The sequence below is a fragment of the Ostrea edulis genome, chromosome 3 (genome assembly GCF_947568905.1).
Source record: "Ostrea edulis chromosome 3, xbOstEdul1.1, whole genome shotgun sequence".
In the NCBI taxonomy this organism is placed as follows: domain Eukaryota; kingdom Metazoa; phylum Mollusca; class Bivalvia; order Ostreida; family Ostreidae; genus Ostrea; species Ostrea edulis.
In genome coordinates this window covers 5161126-5175104 of record NC_079166.1, presented here as the reverse complement: position 1 = coordinate 5175104, position 13979 = coordinate 5161126, and the positions used below count along the sequence as shown (strand labels likewise).

At 34.6% G+C, this 13979-nt stretch overlaps 1 long non-coding RNA gene across 1 annotated transcript; it reads left to right on the top strand.

The window, feature by feature from the left end:
- The first annotated feature begins 11625 nt into the window (after window positions 1–11625).
- On the top strand, window positions 11626–12268 carry LOC130053144 (uncharacterized). The gene is made up of 2 exons (XR_008801638.1): window positions 11626–11762; window positions 12023–12268. It is a non-coding gene; the product is annotated as an uncharacterized LOC130053144 (long non-coding RNA).
- Window positions 12269–13979: the final 1711 nt, after the last annotated feature.

The window sequence follows — 13979 nt, the reverse complement described above, 5'->3', positions numbered from 1 at the left end:
AATTTTTTGTACACCTTTTTCTGCGATTCCTAAGTATGCATTTAGAATTTATAGAGTAATAGCAAACTTAAACATAAATACTATATACTAAGTTTGGCCCACCTTGGGTCAGAACCCTACTCTGGAGATCATCAAATTTACAATTCTGGTGAAGGACTACCTGCTCTATCCATTTAGTTTCAATTTAGTATCAATGGTACTAAAGAAGATGTTATTTACGTGTTTTACACATAAACACTATATATCAAGTTTGGGCCCGCTCTAGGGTCAGAACCCCTACCCCGGGACTCATTAAATGTTCAATTTTGGTAGAGACTGTCCTCCTCCACATCACCATGCATTTAGTTTTTCTTACATGTGTGCGGTTCTTGAGAAGATTTTTTGAAAATTGGTCAATTTCGGGCAGTTTTTGGCCCGCCCCTAAGGCCCCAGGGGTGAAGGAGTCCTGAAATTTACAATTTATGTTCCATTGCTCCAAATATGTTTCATACTAAATTTGAAAAGAATTGGAATGATAGTTATCAAGAAGAAGTTAAAAATGTCTAGTGTTCACACATTTAATAACTGACCATTTTGGTCCCACCCTGATACCAAAAACCCCGATACCACACCTGCGATCATGAAATTTACAATTTTGGTAAAGGACTACCTGTTCTTTCTAAATATCTATTTATACTTTCAATTTAGTATCAATAGCACTAAAGAAGATGTTATTTAAGTGTTTTACACATAAACATTATATACCAAGTTTGGCCCCGCCCTGGGATTAAAATCCCTACTCCGGGGATCATGAAATTTCCAATTTTTGGTAGAGGCCGTCTTGCTCTACATCACCGTGCATTTCTTTTTCTTACACATGTGCGGTTCTTGGAAAGAAGATTTTTGGTCAATTTAGGAAGTCTTTGGCCCGCCCATAATGCCCCATTGGTGCTGGAATCATGAAATCTACAATTTATATCCCCTTTGTCCTAAAGATTCTTCATACTAAATTTGAAAAGAATGGGACAGGTAGTTATCAAAAAGAAGTTGAAAATGTTCAATTGTTAACACACGATGGACGACGCACAATGCACTATGACGGACGACAACCAATTGCAATCGGTCACCTGAGTTTACCCAGGGACCTAAAATGACTAGCTGTGTCGTAGCTATACAATTGCCTTTACTCAAGGGTCATCATTCTACAAAAAGAGAAAATTATTCCTATATATTACTATGTAATACTTCTGATCCTCTAATATGACTCCACCATTTTTGATCCCCTATTGTGATCCCATCTTCCTGGGTGGTGCCATAATTTGAACAAATTTGAATCTACACTATGTCAGGAAATGACTCCACCCTAATTTTTATTACCTCCCATTTGGATGGAGCATGGTCCTCCATTTTGTACAAACCTGAATCCTCTTTACCCAAGGATGCTTTGAGGAAAGTTTGGCTGATATCAGCCCTGTGGTGTTTGAGAAGTCGAAAAATGTTAAAAGTTTATGAAGAGACGAAAAGTCTGATTCTGGACAAAATGTGATCAGAATAGCTCACTTTAGCTTTCAGCTCATGTGATCTAAAAAGGGTTAACACTATATGCCCCGGCCATTGCATGAATGAGGCATAAAACATTTTACATAATTTCGTTAACAAACCTGACATTTTCTACAGCAATAGAGCTATCCAAATCCTACAAAATGTTAGTCTCAGGGAAATTATCCTCATCAATCAGCCGGATATCTCAAGTAACTGCTACCCTGTAAAATTGATTTCAACATTAAATACCAGGTACACAAAATGATTTCTTCCCACCATTATATTATGCTATTAGAACACGAATGTCTACAGAAAATCCATGTAATAATTCTGAATGTACCAAACTGAAAACAAACCTCAATTTAAAAACACTCATAACACGGTATCTAATCTCTGCATACATCAAGTCCTATACGACATCAATGAAAATTTTCTCACCCCCTCACCTCCCAACATAAAGTTAAGAAAATAGTTCTCCACCCCCTCACCTATTTCCCAACGTTAATTTCAGAAAATAGTTCTCCTATCCTAAGGATATAAGGATTTTCCCCATATGTTAACATATAAAACGTTGATCCCTATTGTGACCCCATCCTACCTCTAGGGTCCATGAATTTTATAAACTTGAATCTGCACGATGTTAGGAAGCTTTCATGTAAATGTAAACTTATTTGGCCCAATGGTTATTGAGAAGAAGATTTTAAAAACATTTTCCCTTTATATTTGTATATAAAACTTTGATCATTTATTGTGACTCCACCCTTCTCCTGGGGGCATACTTTAAAAAACTCAGTGATTTTTCAGAAGATTATTTTTAAATGATTTTCCATATACATGTATATCTATATGTAAAAGTTTGATCCCCTACCATGACTCTATCCTACACTCGGGCACCATAATTTTAACAAACTTGAATCTGCACTATGCCAGGAAGCTTTCACGTGTATTTTCCTGGGACAGTGGTTCTTGATTTTCAACGATTTTCCCTGTACATTTGAATGTAAAAGTTTGATCCCCTATTGTGGCACTAATGAAACCCCGGGGACATGGTTTTAACTTACTTAAATTTGTATTATGTCAGGAAGCTTTCATGCAAATTTCAGCTCTTCTGGCCCAGTGGTTCCTGACAAGAACATTTTTAAACCACCCCACCCTATCTTTGCATTTTTGTGATTATCTTCCCTTTGAAGGGGACATGGCCCTTCATTTGAACAACTTCAACCCCCTTTACACTAGGTTGCTTTGTGCCATGACTGGCTGAATATTGGCCACTTGTTTCCGGAGAAGATTTTCAAAACTTGTCAATGTATTTTCACTATTTCGTTATTACACCCCCCCCCCTTGAAAAGGGGCATGACCCTTCATTTGAACAAACTTGAATCCTTTTGTGTCAGGTTTGGTTGAAATTGGCCCAGTGGTTCTGGAGAAGAAGATTTTTTAAAGATGTTAATGTAGTTTCACTATTTTGCTATTATCTCCCCTTGGAGAAAGGTGTGACCCATCATTTGAACAAACTTGAATTCCCTTTACCCAAGGATGCTTCCTTCCAAACTTGATTTAAATTGGCCCACTGATTCTGGAGAAGAAAATGAACGTGTGAAAAGTTTATGATGACCCCTACGACAATGATGACGGACAATGGACAAATTTCGGTAAGAATAAAATGGCCCCAATGTACATTATTTCAGCGCAATAAATTTCAGAATGTCCCCACCGTTTCACCATAAATAGGGTCATTGGCGTGTTATGTTTGTCTTTCCCAGGTACCGATGACCCTAATTATATCCCCTGGAACCAGACTTCAAACAATTTACAATATGTCAGGAAGGTTTCACATGACTTATAGAGGTTTCGTCATTTCTAGCTCAGTAGTTATGGAGACGAGTTTTAAATGACCCAATGCTATCCTTTTTCATTTGTTGATTATCTAACCTTTGAAGGTCCTTCATTTCAGATCCATTTTCAGTTAATATGTGCAAATCACAAATCTATTTGCTGAAAAAATAAAGAATTCCAAAACTGTCCCTCTATATTTTTTCACGTAGCTAAATAATTGCAGAAAAGAGAAATATAATTATCTGCATGTAATTGTTTTTTTTTTTATTTTTACACAACATAAGCACCCTATACATGTAGCAAGTAAATTAACACTTGACATGTAGCAAGTAAATTAACACTTGAAATGTACGTTACACAAGATCACACATTTTTGAATGGTGATATCGTGTTAGTTTCACTATCAATACGTATTTCTGATATGAAAGTATGCTGCTAGAATATTGAAAACATCAATGGAAACAGAGTATTAGGGTATATATTTTGTGTGGCTAGAAAAATATATGTACTCCTTAAACGGAGACACTATTTTTTGTCAAGGTATTTTATAATCAGGTTAAAATATTGTACTGTATTCGATTTATGAAGCTTTCTCTATGTATAAAAATCTTGATATTCTTTCAAGAAATTAAACTTCAAGATGTTTTTCAACTACAGGACATGCGATAACTTTGTATTCCCTCATACCAAAGCAATTCTGAAGCTTTTTTGTCAAAGCCCCCATATTGTAACGTACATCTCACAGATAGCTTCATCACTTTTTCCTCTAAAAGTCTAAAAAAAAATTAACATAATCTAAATGCGCAATAAATGACAACATTAAAGTAAACATCATAAAGTTTTGTTTTATCGCATTTTAATTACAGTAACCTACAATTCTAATTTGAACAGAATTTGACAAAAAATAACAGATAAGTCACAGCATATTTACACAGCAGTGTATGCACTCGTGGTGTTCGAAACAAATGACACACACGTAAGGTATATTTCACATTTACAAAACTCATTTTCCATACTTAATATAATTAATATATATATGTCGGGTTTCGTCATTATTTCCGCTCTGCTGAGTGACATTTTCTCAAAATTTTAATAAAAACGAAATTCTGTATATGGGGTTATGTAAAACTTATATGGTACCAATTTTGATGCACCAGATGCGCATTTCGACAAATAATGTCTCTTCAGTGATGCTCAACCGAAATGTTTGAAATCCGAAATAACTATGAAGTTTTGGAGCTAAATATAGCCAAAAACAGCGTGCCAAAAAAGTGGAGCCAAATTCGTCCAAGGATAAGAGCTATGCATGAGGGAGATAATCCTTAATTTTGAAATGAATTTCTAAATTTTATAACAGCAATTAAATATACATCCGTATTTTCAAGCTAGTAACGAAGTACTTAGCTACTGGGTTGTAGAGACCCTCGGAGACTAACACTCCACCAGCAGAGGCCTCAACCCAGGGGTCATAATGTAAAACTTAAACGGTACCAATTTTGATGCACCAGATGCGCATTTCGACAAATAATGTCTCTTCAGTGATACTCAACCGAAATGTTTGAAATCCGAAATAACTATGAAGTTTTGGAGCTAAATATAGCCAAAAACAGCGTGCCAAAAAAGTGGAGCCAAATTCGTCCAAGGATAAGAGCTATGCATGAGGGAGATAATCCTTAATTTTGAAATGAATTTCTAAATTTTATAACAGCAATTAAATATACATCCGTATTTTCAAGCTAGTAACGAAGTACTTAGCTACTGGGTTGTAGAGACACTCGGGGACTAATATATATAATAATTAGATTGCTGACAATAACTTGTACCTATCTAACAAACAATATCATCGTTTTTCAAAGGGAAGGGGATTGGATTTACAAATTGAAAGTTTTGACTTCTCAAAATATCTTCACAGACAGAAAAAATAAGTATATAGAAGAAAAAAGAAAGAAACTCAACAAAATAAAAAGCTGTTTATATCAATCTTCAAAATCGGAACTCGTTGGGGCGGTGGTCTTCTACAATGACTGTCTCAACAAATATTCCAAATAGGGAGAGGAGAGAGTCAGTCTTTACTATGGTAACAATAAAATATTTCTTAAAACTTTATATTCTTAAATCGATGGGGGATGGAGTCTTTTTCTATTAAAGGTCTATCATTTTTATACAAAACTCTCAAGCATTATATTGTTTAAGATATCTTTAATATGCATGGTAAAATAAATAATGATAAAAAAAGGGCAGCCCCCCCCCCCCCCTACACACACACACAATTCTTGATTCTACGTATTTGATATTATAGATCTAAAGTAAAATAGTAACGGGTTCTCCTTCCAGAGATTTACATAGTAATGTTGATTGTACGCTTATATTGCAGATGATACGTCTGCTACCAACATGACTATGGGGTTCTTTTTTACGAATTATTTGCTATATATCCAATTTGTATATGATTTGATAGGACTACCTATATTGATTCTGAGCAACATCATATCGAATTGGAAAACCATAAAACATTTCACATTTCTTTAATCTTGCATTGTTAACAGATGTATTTTTTACAAGCAAATCTTTAATAATCTAAATCTTGGGTTATAATCAATACAAACAATATATGTTAATGTTTGGAATCCTTGAAACTATAACTCCGCGACAGTGGAAATAATGTATCATGATTGACAGAATGTAAAGTGCATGAATACAATCGAGTAGTTTACTAAACAATAAGAAAGGTACATTACAATATAGCACGGGCATTCCCCCTCCCTCCCTTAATGTCGTACTGATGTCAAACGTATACGGTACCAATTTTGATGCACCAAATGCGCATTTCGACAGTGATGCTCAACCGAAATGTTTGAAATCCGAAATAACAAGAAGTTTTGGAGCTATTATAGGCAAAAACAGTGTGCCAGAAAAGTGGAGTCAAATTCGTTTAAGGATAAGAGCTATGCGTGAGGGAGATAATCCTTAATTTTGAAATGAATTTCTAAATTTTATAACAGCAATTAAATGTACATTCGTATTTTCAAGTTAGTAACGAAGTACTTAGCTACTGGGCTGTAGAGACCCTCGGGGACTAACAGTCCACGAGCAGAGGCATCGACCCAGGGGTCATCATGTAAAACTTAAACGGTACCAATTTTGATGCACCAGATGCACATTTCGACAAATTATGTCAGAACATCATTTACTAGTTCAGAAATGGGAAAAATACCGTTTAAAAAATTGCGAAGGCATGTTATATTTGTTTACATCATAAGATTTTAAAATCAGTGAACTCATAACACTTACTTCAAATTCCTGATTTTTGCATTGTCTCTGTTTTCTTTCGAATCTTAAACATGGAGACCTTCAAAACCACGCAGTCATATACTTTATGCAAAGTTTTTAAAACGCATTTTCGTATGATTGGTAACGTACATTTCAGTAACGTACGTTTCGACCAATGCATTGTTGCTTAAAAATTCAAAGGTTAACGACATTTTATAACAAAAAATTATATTCGATTACAAATACGCAAGATCTATTATACAATTTTTACCATGCATATATTGTATTGAAACACTCGGTGTTTTTTTTTGGTTTTTTTTTTTTTTTTTTTTTTTTTTTTGAGGTAACGTGCGTTTCATTCTTATCCGTGCATACGCTAAGAGAACACGATATTAAAATTTAAAATTCGGATAATGTCAATAAAAAGTATCACATGTATATACTTTTATTATATATATTAAGAAACTATCTTTATTACATTTTTAAAGTTGTAAAGCTACCATTATTAGCAAAGAAAACTAATATGCAGGAGGAATATTAAAGGCTATATCATCTCAATTTTGAAACCTATCGATCGGCGACATAACAAATACATCATAAAACTTCTTAATTATCCAACTTTATTTAAAAAGCAAACATAATGTTGTTATGTGTACATTTTGTATCACTGATACTAAAATAAAATATACCTGCTCTGGCGACAGTAACGTACGTTTCATCTTTCTACATACCGGAAGTCCTTACTATATCATGTTTACCTATCAATGGGTAAATAAATGTTAATTTCCATGGAAAAAGTTCTGAGACTTTTAAGAAATAATAACATTTCATGAAGCATTATGAATAATCAAAATAAACGTCGGCGACAGTAATGCACACATTGACTGAGAACGAGTGTCAAACGATTTTTAATCCTTTAACGCTACTAAGTTTAATTGAAATTGGGCTGTGTGATTGTAGAGAAGTTAAAAATAAGTTTACAGACAGATGGACAACAGACAATGGGTGATCAGAAAAGCCCACTTGAGCTTATAACTCAAACAAGCTTAAAACATTTACCAGCTCCATACAAAAGTTTGTCTCCAGAAATGGATCAGATGCTAAGAGAACCTCTGTCTGCTTTTAAGACACACCAGTAGGAACTGTGCCTACTGCAGGGTGTCACCATCTCATGAGGTCCAGGGATGTGAAAAACCAAAGTGACAATGAGTCCTGAAATGACCAGAAATCAGACAGGTACTAGTAAATGAAAGTTTGAACAAATAAAAAGCCTCATGAATTTTGTCAAAAGAAGCCAGCTTGTTATCTTCTCAACAGGAGACTCATTGGCTTTATCGGTCACCTGAGCATTGGTTATATGTAACAATAAGGATACAAAGGCAATACTAATTTTCCTATATTGACCCTGTTTTGGAACCTGACCCTGACAGAGGGTTAATGGATTTTACATTCTAAATTCTGGGTATGTTCAGGTCTTCATTTGAAGGGCATGGGCCTTTCCAATTGGGAAAACGAATGACATTTGTTTGAACTTGGGATAAATGGTTCACACAATGAAGTAGGGGGAAGACCAATCCAGAGTTAATTAAGGTAGAACTGAACTCTTTTTGACTTTCAATTTGGTCAAAGCTTACCTCATCCAAACAAGCAGAGGCCAAAATGTTGGGTTTACATAACAATTTTGATGCAAAAATTGTAATCTATGGGTCAGTTAAGATTTTTGAACAATTAGGCTACCTTGCTTTCATTTATTTTCATTGTTTGGGAATTTCAAAGTACAAAATGGGAAAATACCTGCTTTTTTAGTATGGGAATGTGTAATGGGTTCTTTTTTAATTTTGTCAGATTGAGCAAAGACTAACGATAAGTTGTAGAAAAAATAATAACAAATTTATTAATTAAATAAATAATATAAAAAGAAAATATGCACACTCGCTCCTTTCACTCTCAACACAAATTTACATGAAAAAGTAATTGACAATATAGATATATGATACGTTGTAAACAGTTCTGTTAAAATAAAAGACACCACAGAGTCGTCCACGTCTCCTTCATACTTAGATATTTTATTGAAAGTAGACATTAACGGCAAACTAACAACTCAACTGTATGACAAACGGGATGATTTCAGTTTCTCCATCGTCAACTTCCCATATCTATGTAGCAATATTCCATTATCACCTGTATATGGTGTTTATATATCTCAACTGATTCCATATGTAAGAGCTTGTTCTGGGTATAGTCAGTTTTTAAATCGAGGTAAGCTACTGACAAACAAGTTGGTGGTACAGGGGTTTCAACAGTCTCGATTGAAGTAAGCATTTCGCAAGTTCTATGGTCGATATAACGATCTAGTTGATCAATACAGTGGGTCAAATGCTGTCTGACGTGTTTCATACCGATTGTTAAGCCGTTCTTGGCACATTGATTTTGACTGCGGATAACTCCGTTTACCTGATCAGGATATAGAGCTCACGGCGGGTGTGACCGGTCAACAGGGGATGCATACTCCCCCTAGGTACCTGATCCCACCTCTGGTGTGTACAGGGGTCCGTAGCTGCCCAACTATATATTTTGTATTCCTTATGGGAGTTGTGAGATTGATCACTGTTCGTTATCTTTATCTTTTATATGGATGTCAATTTGGTAAAAGTCGAATGTTGTATATTGTTTGTTTTATACGAATCATTCGGCCTTTTTACGAGCTGCCTCTGGCTACTGATAGCCCCATTTCTCTGATCAAGTAATATAGCTGACGGAGTTTGACCGGTCGACAGGAAATGCTTACTCCCTCAAAGCTCTGATGTGTTTAACTGTCTTTGTTTGACCTCCTCTCTGTTTTGTATTCTTTAAAGTGTTTATGAGATTGATCGCTGTGGGTTATTTTCCTCTTTTCATATTACAAAATTCCTGTCAAAGACAATTGATATGTTTTGAAAACTATGGAAACTGCTCTCGATAATGGATGAATGCAATCAGTTGAAATGTGACCAATTTCTTGTAAAACATTTTGAAAATGACGTCAGATATATCGCTTTCATCAAAGTTTAGTTAGAAACCCTGCAAAGGAGCATATTGTAACAAAAATATAGTGTTAAGCATTCAATATTTCATTCAAAATTCTAATACTATTCATAAAGCATACGAAGTGGTTTGACCTAAAATTGTGGTGAAATTGCTCATTTTCTGCATAGCATATATCTTTTCAAAAACTGTCAGCAACCTATGTGATCGGTGACGTAATATGCAAACTGGTGCGCAAAATATGAAGAGGGAGACATTATTACTTCGACAGAGTAGATAATTGACACAGGAGGAATACTAGGATATTGTACGCAGGACACTTAAGGTAACGAATGAACTCGGTATGATAATGATATCATAATGAGCTGATACGTCATGACAGTTGCCCCGCCTTGATCAATCCATATTTGGATACATATACACAAACTCTATTTTTAGAATCATATAAAAATATATCGGAATATTGCCTTTATTCTGCGCTTAAAATTAGTCAAATTTCCCTGATTTGACAACACATCACAAGGCATTATGATGAGAAATGCCCTGGTGAAGTTTGTCGTATGGTTGGAATCAGCGTCTAAAATACGCTTACTAGGCACATGGCAAAGACGACAATCAGAAGATGTCAGCTGTATAACTTTGAAATCGGAAAAAACAAGGTAAATTCTTGTAATTGAAATAATGATGTATGAATACCTGAAACCAAGGTTGTCAACAATGAAAGTAGACAACATTTACTGTGTTTTATACATTGACTCAATACTTTAGAAGTAGTATATACATAGTTTGATGTTCTTTGTTTACATACTGCACACGTCACACGTAGCATTAAGTGCACACACGCAAGATATATGCAAGAGAACTGATGCTCAAATGGTACCAGTTGTTTGTTTGTTTTTATTCATATACACATGATTTACATGAATACAGGCGGGTATCTAGGCAGTAAATTCCACAGGAACCTGAAGAATGGACACTAACCCCCCCCCCCCTCTCTTTCTTTTGATTTTTTTTTTACGATAATTTCTCACACGTAGCCGATGTGTAGCGTATTGGGTGCACACACTCAAAATATGCCTATATGTTAGAGAAATGATGCTCAAATGGTACCAGTTGTTGTTTGTTTATATAAACATGAGTATAGGCGGGTATCTAGGCAGTAAACTCCACAGGCACCTAAAGTATGGATATTACATGACCCCCCCCCCCACTCTTTTTAATTTGATTTTTTTTCTTGCTATATTTTCTCTGAAATAAGTCGATTTCCTGTCTATCTCATCCTTCTTTCGATTCATGTAATCCTTTCACGCTTTTTGTAAGCTTCTACCGGTATGATTTAATTTATTTATTGATTCACCAAGCATGTTGGCATACAATCATGTTACACAATGATGAGATATGTATAATGATGACAAACTAAATACTAACAGTTCATATGCATATATGTAAAAACGTGTATATATATTTGGCATGTACATATGACATCTAACTGTATATATAATTTAGTATTGCAAGTATAACAGCCTATGATTTATTACAAAATTTGTGCTCAATTTTTTTATACCCGTACACAAGGCCACTCTCTAAAGCTTACAAAAAGTGTGAAACGATTACAGTACTTTTAAAAATCGAAAGAGAAATGAGTTCGACAGGGAATCAACACATTTAAGATTTATCGCTGCAAAAAATATTTTCAAAAAGGGGGTGTGGGTGGGTGGGGGGGGCTAGTATCAGTGCATCAGGTACCTGTGGTAATATCTTGTACAAACGCACGTGTAACGACATTAATTTTCATGCTCTAGATTTACAGTCACATTTAATTTTATCAAGTGACATACAAAAAAAAATAAACTTTGGATATTTTCGCTTACACTACAGTTTGAATAAATGGAAGAAAAATAAAAGACTTTGAATGCATACTGATTGCCCACATTTTTTATGTGTATTGAGACCCTTCTACAATACATTGAATATTTGCAGCATATGTATTTATAATATGAGATAATGCTATTTACAGATGTGCATGATACCAACAAGAATATGAACTTTTCAAAGAGCATATTTCCAATTTTCCACATCTCTAGAGCAGTGACCACAAATGTACATACAAGGTAATTTTTACAAACTTTAAGTAATCCAATCAGGCACTGGATATACATAAATATAGGCATTATCTACATCTAGTCAATATTAATTTCTTCAAAATGATAAATTAAAAGAAAATTCATATGAAGCATGTTTTGATATTGCTGTATGGTATCGAATTCGAATGTTTTTATGTTATGATGCACATATAAACTTGAACACTTAGACCTACAGTACTGTGTTTTAAATATTTTTGACTGGCAACTTTCTTCTTTTTTCCATTTAGTACCCACAGATGACAGCCATATTGACTCCAGTGGATAATATTTACCTCCATCAGCTGGTTACTACACTGTACATAGTGGTCAAACCAGGATATCCACTAATTGCTTTCAGTGATGTGAAATGTCATCTACATTTGTGCTTATGAACTTTAGTAAACTGTCAAGTTTTAATATGAAGAAAATGACTGCTGAAAAAGTATCTAATCTTGTGTTCTATGAATGTTTTCAATTAAACACAAAACAAAATGTGAAATAGTTTTATTGAAACTTAATTGAAATTCACTTTGCATTACTTCCAATTTTAATCGTTCTACATTTTCATGGTCAAGTGATAAAAAGTATTTGAGAGTGTGTGTGTGTTGGGGGGGGGGTCATATGAAGTAAAAAGATTGACACCCATTTGGTGAACTAGATATTTTACACATTGCAGCCACTTATCTTTATTTTCAATGATGACTTAAGAATATTTCTTAAAAATGGAGAAAAAAATATACCCCCTCCCGAAGTAGTGGAGGAATATGTGTCACTTCTTGTTTTCCGGTAGCTGGTATGATGGCTGTATTCTAGATACAAATTTTGTTGAAAGCTACTTTGAAATTGTCACCTTAAACTATTTCTAAACGAAATTCAACTCGAGTCGTTAAGTATCCCCACGGATTTTTTATATACACAGTGATATAATACAAATATTCATTGTAGAACAAGATATATATCCCCCCCCCCCCATCATTATGTATGTTTCGTTGCAAGAGCAGATGCTGCATGGGTCCAGACTCCTACCCAACCCACTCAACTTGAAAAGTAATAACTCCATGACATTGTCATCGTTTTTAAAACTATCAAATTAAGTTATCCCCTTCCCTAAACTGTTTCATTGCAAGAGCAACATGGGTCCAGATATAGACAACCACCCTTCAACAGTGTTTCATGAAAACATGCATGTAGTGTGTCATATTTTTGTATATATTCTACATCTATTTAATAGATACTGCATGTTTGTAACCTTGTTTAGACCCCCCCCCCCCCCCCCAATGCAAGGATTGACACCCGAGACTATATTCCTGGATCAGCGCATGATTTTCACCGCGAATCGTAAGTTCCAAATTACGCACTGAGTTTGGAATGTTATTTTAAAAGCTCAGAAATATAAGAACTTGCTGTACTAATGGCTATCATATATGATGTGTTCGAGGTAATGCAGAGAATTCAACACCGCACCGATCTCAGTGAAATTAAATGCATACGTCTTTGCATCAGATTAAATTTTCAATAGATAGATAAATACTGGTGTGTTATTGTATTCATACCAAAGCGAAGAAATGTTTTTTAATATATGTAATACATATATTACACACTTGTTTAAAACAATCACATTGAAGGAATTATTTCGTTTTAGGCCTAGATCGAAGGTAGATATAGTGCATGTATATTTATGTGTGTAGTCTGATTAAAACCAGCTCCCTTCTAATGGTCCCTAACGACGATAGGGTAAAAAAAAAGGGGGGGGGGTAATCAGACTGTCATTCATTCATGAGGTTTAAGATTGGAATCTAAACAATCTGATTGTAAACATATCTTTGATCCGCTCCGTTATTATTATGTCGTTACAAACGTACAATATTTGAATACAAACTAGAGTTTAAAATGTTTCTGAAATTAGTTGTTAAATATAGCTGTCTTGGTTACTGGGAGTACAATATTAACAGTCCGGTACAATACATTTATTATCAGACTGTTAACAGGCACTGTCCCATTGGTGCCCCTGTAATCAAGTCAACAATTCATGAATACCTTTTTTACTGAACACTTTATACAATTAATTGTTTTCATTTATATAATCATTCTATTTTAACCTCTCTGCATTAGCATAAAACATTCAGAACAACTGGATCCTACATGCACATCTGTTTTGTACTTGCATACTGTACTTACTAAACTATAATTAATATACTGATTTGA